The sequence below is a fragment of the Eulemur rufifrons genome, chromosome 29 (genome assembly GCF_041146395.1).
Source record: "Eulemur rufifrons isolate Redbay chromosome 29, OSU_ERuf_1, whole genome shotgun sequence".
Classification (NCBI taxonomy): Eukaryota; Metazoa; Chordata; class Mammalia; order Primates; family Lemuridae; genus Eulemur; species Eulemur rufifrons.
The window spans coordinates 97200413-97210309 of NC_091011.1; positions in this window are offsets into that span (position 1 = coordinate 97200413).

Here is a 9897-nt window from a genome sequence, read left to right on the forward strand (position 1 = left end):
ACATTTTTCATGCAGCTACCCCCAAGTTGGTTTTTTTTTTTTTTTTTTTTGGTGAGCAAAAGACAAAGATGACTTTTTTTTTTTATAAGAAGAGAAAATATTTCCCAGCTCTTTTCAATTCTGTGTTCATTTCAATAAGTCTGGATCACTTGAGAGAAGGGACTTTGAAGTTGATTGTGATGACGACTTACAAGACTAAATAAGAAGTTGGGAGGAATGGAGACAAATCTATTTTCAGTAGACGTTAGTAATAGTTCTTACCTGGTAAAATACATAAATAGACTATTTTCACAAATAACATCATGTAACTCAGCAGGTATATTAGAGTTTAAGAAATAGCTACAGAATTAAATTATTTCAAAATCAATTTCAACATTCACCTTTTTGAAATTCAGATCCTTTGTCATATAATCATTGAATTTCCAAGCTACAAGAATCCAAGAGATCTGATCTAATTTGTGTTGGTGTCTCCATCAATCCAACAGTGAATCAATCAACGAGCATTTTTCCCTGGACGATACAAGCAAAGGACTAAGTGTGGATCCTGCCGTGTAACTTGGCCCCAAGACTAAAGCTTAGCAAACCAGGAGCGGAGAGGGTAACACGTGTGTGCATGTCCCTGGCACGCAGGTTCAGCAAAGGAGGAATCTGAGCTGGAGGGCTGAGTGGAAGGAGTGGAATTTGACATTGGCTTTGACAATTGCGTAACGTCTGGAAAAGGTGGAATGAAAAAGGTGGTGAGGATTTGAGGCATCGGGGCCTCGCTGAGCCAGCCACTGAGGCAGGAATGCACAGTTCACGGCCATGGGAAACGCAGGGTGGCCACATGTGGGCTGGAGCTGCCTCTTGACTTCAGATAATCTGAAACACCCGCGTACCAAACTTTAGTCAAAGATTGGCAGAGACTTGATTACTTTTAAGATAGAATCCAAGGGGGGAAAACACTTCTATAAACGGCTTATGAAATAAGAGGACACCCCAGTGGCTGTTGTGGCTCCCTGATTTCCAGAGCTGGGCGTGCGAGGGTTTTCTCGGGCCCCCTCCTCTCCTGACCGCTGAGCGGGGCACAGCCTCCCTGTGCTCCCTCTGCAAATTCACTCATGTGCCGATCGGAGATGTCTGAGCATTTCCTGATACATAACCACTCCCAGGAGTAACTGAAATTAAATTTGGAATGTTGCTTTAAAAAGTCAGAAAACAGTACCAACACCACAGGTCAGAAAACGCGGAGAGGTGGAAGCCGCCTTCCCAGGGCCCGCTGTGCCTACACTGATGACCGTTCTGAGAGATGGAGCCCTGACACCACAGGAACAAGGCCTTCCTTTCTGCACCTTAAATTCTCAAAATTTTTAGCTGTTAACTAAATGTTTTTGTTTTGTCTTCATTCTGGAAAAAATAATTTTGTTGGATAATTATTAATTAAAAAGTGTTCCCTTTCTCTTTGCTGGTTAAGCTGTAGATAATGTAGTTCTCATTCCTTTGTAGATGATCTGTCTTCTTCTCTCTGAAAGGTGGACTTTTGGTCTGTACTGTTCTTCATTTCACTATCATTTATCTAGAGGTAGATTTCTGTTTATTCATCCTGCTTGGGATTTACTGGGCTTCCTGAATCTGAAGATGGGCTTTTCAACGATCTCAGAGAATTCCCTTTCATTATCACTTCAAATAGTGCCTCTTGTCTATGTTCTTTGTTGTCCCTTTCTGATACTTCGATAGGATTTATTTTATTTTATTTTATTTCAAACTATTAAGGTGGTACAAATATTTTTGTTACATGGATAGCTTTCCTAATGCTTTAGTCAGGGCTATAAGTATGTCCATCACCTGAATAATGTTCATTGTACCTGTCAGTTAGGTTTTTACCCCTCCATACCTTCCTGCCTTCTTGATTTCCAACAATTTTTACTTCTTTCTGTGCCCACTTGTACTCATCAGTTAGTTCCAAATTATTAGAGAGTGCATGTGGTGTTTGTTTTTCCATTCTTGAGATACTTTCCTTAGGATAATGCTCTCTAGTTACATCCAAATTGCTGCAAAAGACATTAATCCATTTCTTGTTACGGCTGAGTAGTATTCCATAGTGTATATATACCACATTTTGTTAATCCACTCATGAATTGATGGGCACTTGGGTTGATGCCACATCTTTGCAATTGTGAATTGTGCTGCAACAAACATTCAAGTGCAGGTATATTGTTTGATAAAAATGACTTCTTTTCCTTTGGGTGCATACCCAGTAGTGGGATTGCTGGATCAAATGGTAGGTCTACTTTTAGTTCTTTGAAAAATCTCCATACTGTTTTCCATAGAGGTTGTACTAATTTGCAGTCCCACCCACAATGTATAAGTGTTCCTTTCTCTCTGCATCCACGCCAGAATCTATTTTTGGGGGACTTTTTAATAAATGCCCTTCTAACAGGAGCAAGGCAATATCTCATTGTAGTTTTAATTTGCATTTCCCCAATGATTAGTGATGTTGAGCATTTTTCCCTGCTTGTTGTCCATTTGTCTATCTTCTTTTGAAAAGCTTCTCTTCGTGTGTTTTGCCCACTTTTTAATGGGGTTGTTTTTTTCTTCTGATTTGTTTGAGTTCTTTATATAGATCTTTATATAGATTCTGTATATTAGCCCTTAATCAGATGTATAGTTTGCAAATATTTTCTCCCATTCTGTAGGTTGTCTATTTGCTCTGTTGATTATTTCCTTGGCTGTGCAGAAGCTGTTTAATTAATCAAGTCCCATTTATTTATTTTTGTTGTTGCTATAATTGCCTTTGGGGTCTTAGTCATAAATTCTTTGCCTAGAACACTATCTAGAAGAGTTTTTCCAACATTTTATTCTAGAATTCTTATGGTTTCATGCCTTACATGAAAACACTGGTCACTGCTCCAGAGACCTCATGTTTCCTGTGAGTATCTGTTAATATCTATCCATCCATCCGTGCACCTACCTGTCTTTCTATCTATAAGCCATATTCAATAAGTAGTGCTAGGAAAATTAGATAGCCACATGGAGAAGAATGAAATAGGATCCCATCTCTGACCACTCACAAAAATTAATTCATGGATAAAAGACTGAAATGTAGTGGGTATATTGTACGGGACAGATGTTCACCTGTACAATTTTTAGACTACAGTGGCCATATTAAATTATTATTTCCTTAATTTGCCTCATCTCACTCACCTTGTTTTTGTAGTGTAAATAGAAAACCCGTATGCCTCTTGCATTTGCGTAATGCATTCTAGTTCACGATATTTCAGGTACCACACCCTCTTGGAAGCCTTCTGTAAACTTTTTTTTGCTTTAGTATCTTGTACTTATCTCTCTAAGTGCTCACTGCACAGTTTTTCCATATGCAGATTATTGTTTGTATCTTTTACTACATTGTAAACTGCTTTTGTCTTTTGAAATATCAATTCTTTTTCTTTTTTACAATTATGATGTCTTCTTCTCTTTATTTTAATTTCAGCATATTACGGGGGTACAAATATTTAGGTTACATATATTGCCTTTGCCCCACCTGAGTCAGAGCTTCAAGCGTGTCCACCCCCTAGGCGGTGCGCACCGTGCACATTAGGTGGGAACATACACATCCCCTCTTGAGGCTGGCTATATCTTTCCCATTTTTGGATTCCCAATGTCTATCTGAAAGACTGGCACTTAGTAATTCTCAGTGTTTATCCACTGCTCTAATCAAATAATCATTGCTCTCCAATTATCTCTTTTATTATTATTATTTTGTAAGGTTATATTAGAATCATAAAATGTTAGAAGTAGAAGGAAGCCTAGAGAATATCTATGTTGCCTTATATATTAATAAAATTGCTATAGAGTACTTTTTGTTTGTTTTGGCTTTAAGGACTGATACTGACTGGGATTCTCTGAGCCCCCCTCTTCTCTTATATCTCATGGACCAGTACAAGTTTATGTGCGGGTCCAGGAGATATAACATCCCATTTTATGAGAGGAAAGAAAAGTAAGTATGCGCCAGCCAGAAGGAAAGGGAGGAAAGTGCCATTGAATAAGTGAAACACAATGTTTGTAAATTTATTGGTATTTCTCTGCCAGAAATGGCTCAGTTTAGAAAAGGAAAATGTAATAGACATTTCTTTCTTTCTGTTTTCAATATTTTCCTTAATTTCCATCACTGAGTTTTACCAGCTATGTCTAGGTTGACAGAGCAGCAACTTTAACTCATTTATTCAAGTGTACTGTGATTTGCATAGTTTCATAACCTGTTAGCATCTGCTCATTGATAATTCTGAGCTTGTGCTTTCCTGCTGATTTTTTACTGCAGAGGTGGAAAAGCACTAAATGGCAATTTGTTCCTTTAATTTCCTGTGCAAACAAAGTCAGGGAACAAAGAAAGATGCACAGTGACTGCAAATTATCATTATTATTTTATCAACAATAATAATACAATACTCCATTAGTATAACTTCTTAGTAATAAATGCACATAAAAGCAAGATAGCCAGGCAATGCAAAAGAAAAATTCCCATAATGCTACATGAATTATTTTGCATAGGACTAATTGTAGCCTACTACTGCCTAACAGATTAATTGCAAATTTTGCAATTCTACATGTATCTCACCAGCTTTCAGACTGTGCACTAGCTGTACCAAATTGACTAATGCATATCCAGGCTAATTATATGCAAAAGTAGAAGCCCTCGTACAACTGTACTAAGGTTTCAGGAGCTAGTACTTAAGTATGTGATATCCAGGGCTGTTGGAAATTTCTTTAAAAGAAAAATAAAGTCTCCCTTGTGATTGAAAGGTACAGTTTAAAAGGTACCTCTTTTGGGTGTTAAAAATGTGTGGATTTAAATTTGCCCTAAGGTTAAATTGATGAAAGGTGAGGTATACTTTCTCATAGAAGGAACAGGCTAGAGAGTGCACAAGTAAATTTAATACTTGAAGTAGAAAAAGAAGTCCATGAAAGAATATGGAGGAAAAATTACGTCTGTCTTTCCTTTAGTCACCAACTGACACTTAGCATCTACTTTAATTGTGCATCCAGACAACACCACAGTTACATTAGCAATACCTCTGACTTTGTTACCAATATAAATCATTATTTTTGATATTTTTATCTTATTACAGTTGTTGCAAGTATCTTGAAATGTTTACTCTCTGCATGACTTTGAGATTATAATTGTTATTATATTCATAACATTTAATAAAGAACCACGTAAGTTATTATATCAAAAATTGTTGTTTTTAAAGTTTTACTTAAAAATTTCTATTTTTATTACTATAATTTCAATATAATTTATTTCCTTGGTAATGCTTGGTTATCTTTTTCTTCTTCTTCTTCTCGCATTTACAAACTTCATTCTGAGAAGCATCTATAAAGTTTAACAGACTGCAAAGGGGGCCATATCTCACAAAATGCCAAGCACTCCTGACTTTCAAGGTGAAGAAAGAAGGAAAAGTCAGGGTGCTCCTAATGAAGTTCTCCAACTTCACAATTTTGTTCTTAGCAAAAAAAAAAGCATATGCTCCCTTCTGAATACACTAATGGACAATTTAAAAATCAATTTCAGGATAATGATGGTGAGCACAACTTCCAGACAGAATCCCTTTTGGGCTGCCAGACAGTGATGATCTGGGTCCCAGACCTTAGGGAGAGGCCAGGGCCTGAATCCCTATCCTGGGGAAGTTTCCCTTTCACATAGCAATAAAAGAAACCCATTTCCTAAGTAGGGAGAATCATTCTGATTGGTACTAATTGAAACTTGGGAACAAGCACAAAAATTAAGTGGGTAACAAAAGGACTAGGCAATGAAGCCTCCCTTCCCTACAATCATTTCCCTTCCCCACTACAAAATAATAATAATAATGAAGGTAAAGAAAGGGTCCACTCTTTTCTACCTGCAATCTTAACAAATCATTTTAATCCATTTGGATGAACATTTTACCCCAAGAATTTCTAGGAATTTGATTCTCTGATCTGTCCATACTCAAATGTAATCAAACCAAACATAACATTTATCATTTTTGAGTGCTAATTTTGCCCTAGACACTCTTTTGAATAGATTAAAGAATATTTATTGAGCACATACTATATACCAGATACTTTTCTATACCAAGGGTTGGCAAACCTTTTCTATAAAGCTCCAGATAGTAAATATTTTAGATTTTGCAGGCCTTATGGCAACCCCCTGCCACTGAGTGTAGTGCCATAGGCAATCTACATACAAATAGGGATGACTGTGTTCCGATAAAACTTTATTTAGAAAAACAGGCACTGGATTGTATTTAGCCCATGGGCTGTGATAGACTTCTGTTCTGGATATTACAGCAGTGAACAAAATGTACAAAGTCCCTGTTTTGTAGAGCTTACATTCTGGCGGAGGAAGATAGCAATGAGCAAAGTGAACAAGCTAAGTGCAAGGTGCGTTGTAGGGTGGTGAGTGCTGCAGAGAGAAACCCAGCCGCAACGGGGCAGGCACAGGGCCATCAGGGCAGGTCACAGCCTCAGCCAAGGTGACAGGGAAGGCCCCTTTGAGAAGGGAATATTTTAGGAAATTCTTGAAAGAAATAAGGGAGCAAGTCACGGGCAAGAGCATTCCAGCTTCTCAGCTCATGACCATGGCCAGCGGGACAAAAAATTACTATTTCTCTCTGAGAGAAGAAAAATTGAGATTTAAAGAAGTGAATCTACTTGTCAAATTTCTGATGGCCAAACTCATCCAGACCATGAAATCAGTAATGCTGGCAGCAGGCCAAAGGCCTTGCTATGTTTTTTAAAGTTCTCTATGTAATTTCAACACCCAGTCATGGTTGACAATCTGCACCCGTGGACTACAGACATCACAATAAGTACTTTATAGTTGATTCTGAAATGTATTACCGTGTGTTTGTCTTCAAATTATAGCATAGGATCAGGGTTCTGATGGTGGAATGGACTAGAAATAATGTTGTTCCAAACACCCCAGTGGTCCTGCAAGCTGTTCCCCAGCACATCGTGCCCGTCATTGTGGGGTGTCACTACGGAGGGATAACTTCCTTCTCTCTCCAGCACTCAACATGCATTCCCAAGTTTGGGGATGGGATCAGGAAGGGACAGCTTGTCACAAAACACTGGTTACCCTTGGCTTAGCAGTGACATATCCAGTGTTGACGTTAGAGTGGTGAACATTAAGTGGGGAAGATTCAAGAGTGTGTTGAAATTTACTCTCAAGTTTTCAAGCTCAGACTTCTATGCATCCTGACTCTGAGTTTATAGACAAAGATACCAGTGAAAATACTTACAAAGGAAAACTGTTCCCACGGACCCTGCCGCAGCAAGGCCAAGTCCATTCTGTCGTGACTTCCATCTGGCAGGTGTGTGCGTCACTACCTCTGCGGAGTTAGAGGGATTTCATGGCATATTGTTTCAGTTATTATTAACAGCCAGTACCTACTGGCAGCTTGCCTTTAACAACTATCAACACATAATCTAGAAAAATAGCATAGGCTATAAGTAAAATTACACTATTTACTACTCTCTCAAATTATTAACATTAATTCTCACTTCTGGATATTACGGTTGCTATTTGGTAACTTCCAGCTAGTTGGAAATAAGAATATCCTCTGAGAGTTAAACAATAAAATTAATGCACAGAGGACCAAAGATGCATTATGCAAAGTCACGACAGAGAGAAAGGAGATCTCGGGTTAGAGCAAGACTTGACTACAATCAGATTAAACGTACTCATTTAGTTAAAGAAGGCCCAGCACTGGGGCTGTGTGTGGACTACAGGAAAAACACTGCAATAGAGTTTTTTTTAAAAAAGAGCTTCAGTGGGAACCAGGAGACTTGAGGGCCAGTGGTGCCCCAGACAAGAAAGCTAAGCAGACTTAGAGAGGCAACCTGAAATGGAATTTTAGAGGGCATAGAGGCGTAAGGTAATTTGCTCTGTTGCTGAAAAAGGGAGGGCAGTATTTGTACATTTCAGAACTGAATTCAGCGGACAACACCCATGCATGATTTTATCTTCCTGTGAGGGGGCTGTTGGGGTGGCTTTGCCACTGTCCCTACACAGCATGGCAGGAACACGCCCGCCAGCCTCTGCCAGTCGTGGAGCACATGTGGTCCAGCTGTGAGGTGTTCTGTGTGCAGCACACACACTGCAAAACAGCCCAGCCACTTGCAGGAAAGAGCCAAGCAGGGCTGACCACTGCAGGATAAGCAGAGTTTTCATTTTTTTTTTTTTAAGTTTGCTCTGCTATAAATATTACTCACAATTGAGACAGCTGCTAGGCCCAGCTATCATACAATGTCATATTAATAAAAACAATAAACACATGGACATCATTTTACCTAAACCCCATTTAAAACTAATTTAATTTCAGGGCACATTTTACTCTCCGTGTTTTATTTTAAAAATACAGTTAGATGATCATAGCAGTTTTAATATGAAGGTATTTCAAATTAAATATTATCTCTGAAGATAGCAGATATTGTTTTATGCAAAGCTTTTAAATCACAATAAAATAGTTATGAAACAGCAATAACTTAGCAGTCTTTTCCCATACGCTTTAAATTGCATAGTATTACCCTAAAATATTTCATATAGGGTAAGCCTACTTTCTCCTTATTTACTTTCCCTGATGCCTGTGGTGTGCTATGATCACGAGCTCTTCCTCAGATAACCTGCCTTTCCCCCGTGGTCCGTTCCCGACCGTGTCCCTCCTCTGCATTCTCCCTGTAGCCCCTTTGTTTGGTCGCTTTGGTTGTCAGAGCAGGTGTAGGCAAACAAGCCCCTCTAGCCCTTATTGATTCGATCACAATATTATAAGCCTGAGATTGTCGTTGGTTATGTATGCTGTATTAAATTGCATTTTTGGAGCCAAGGTAATGATTGCTTTAAATGTCCCTATTCTCCAATTCTCCAAAGAACTTAAGAAAATGCTGGTGCAAAGTAAGAACTTTAGAAATATGTGTTGATTAAATAATCCATAGGAATTTGGCAGAATGAGTGGATGTATTTTCTTTCCTTGCAAACACACACAAGCACACACACACACACACACGAAGGATTAAATTTTCAAGCCAAACCGAAATGAAGAATTTAAAGCACTTAAGAAGAGGTGCTGTCGATTCTCGTTCCTCATGGGAGTTGTGTTCTGTAAAGTTGCTGGGAACACTAAATTAGCAAGCACTGGACCATCATTCCCACAGAAAACACAGGGTTAGCTTTCTGAAAGCCTCTGACCATAATTTTTGTCAACCAAGCTTACATAACCTTGTTTTATATCTGTTCTGTTTAAAACAAATTAATATATATTGTCCATTCAAGTGAGAGTTGCTTCTCACTTATATGGAGAAAAGTCAGAATGAGGATAATAAACAAAAACCTCATGACTTTCTTATTTAGTAATATTGAATATACACAGTAACCCACTCTGTAGGAGAGAAATTATTCCTTTAATTAGCACTAATAAAATGATTCATTTGGAATATAATCATAAATCTAATTTAGCCTACATTTAGAAAATTTACATTATATTATCAATGCATTTTCTATATCTATTTTCCTTTCTATTATAAAATTTATCTGATACAAACCATCATGAATCTTTATGTCTTTAGGCTTTAATACCTAATATAGTATTTAATACCTCATGATGTGGAGAAAATCTATAACAACCAGGTCTTAAAAGAGATGAACATTGTTATAATTCAATAAAATGGGCAAAAAGAATTTCTATTAAATTTAAAAAATTCTTATTCTCTTTTTAAATTTGATTTATCAAAAAATTATTGTCTTCATTTTCTCTTAAAATAGGAGGAAAAATGTGGCTAATTTTAATTTTAAAGGCACAATAAATTTAAGAAAAACTTACGAAAAGTAACAATGTAACCAAACTTCAACTTAATAAAAGGATTAGAAATGAAATGTAAAGA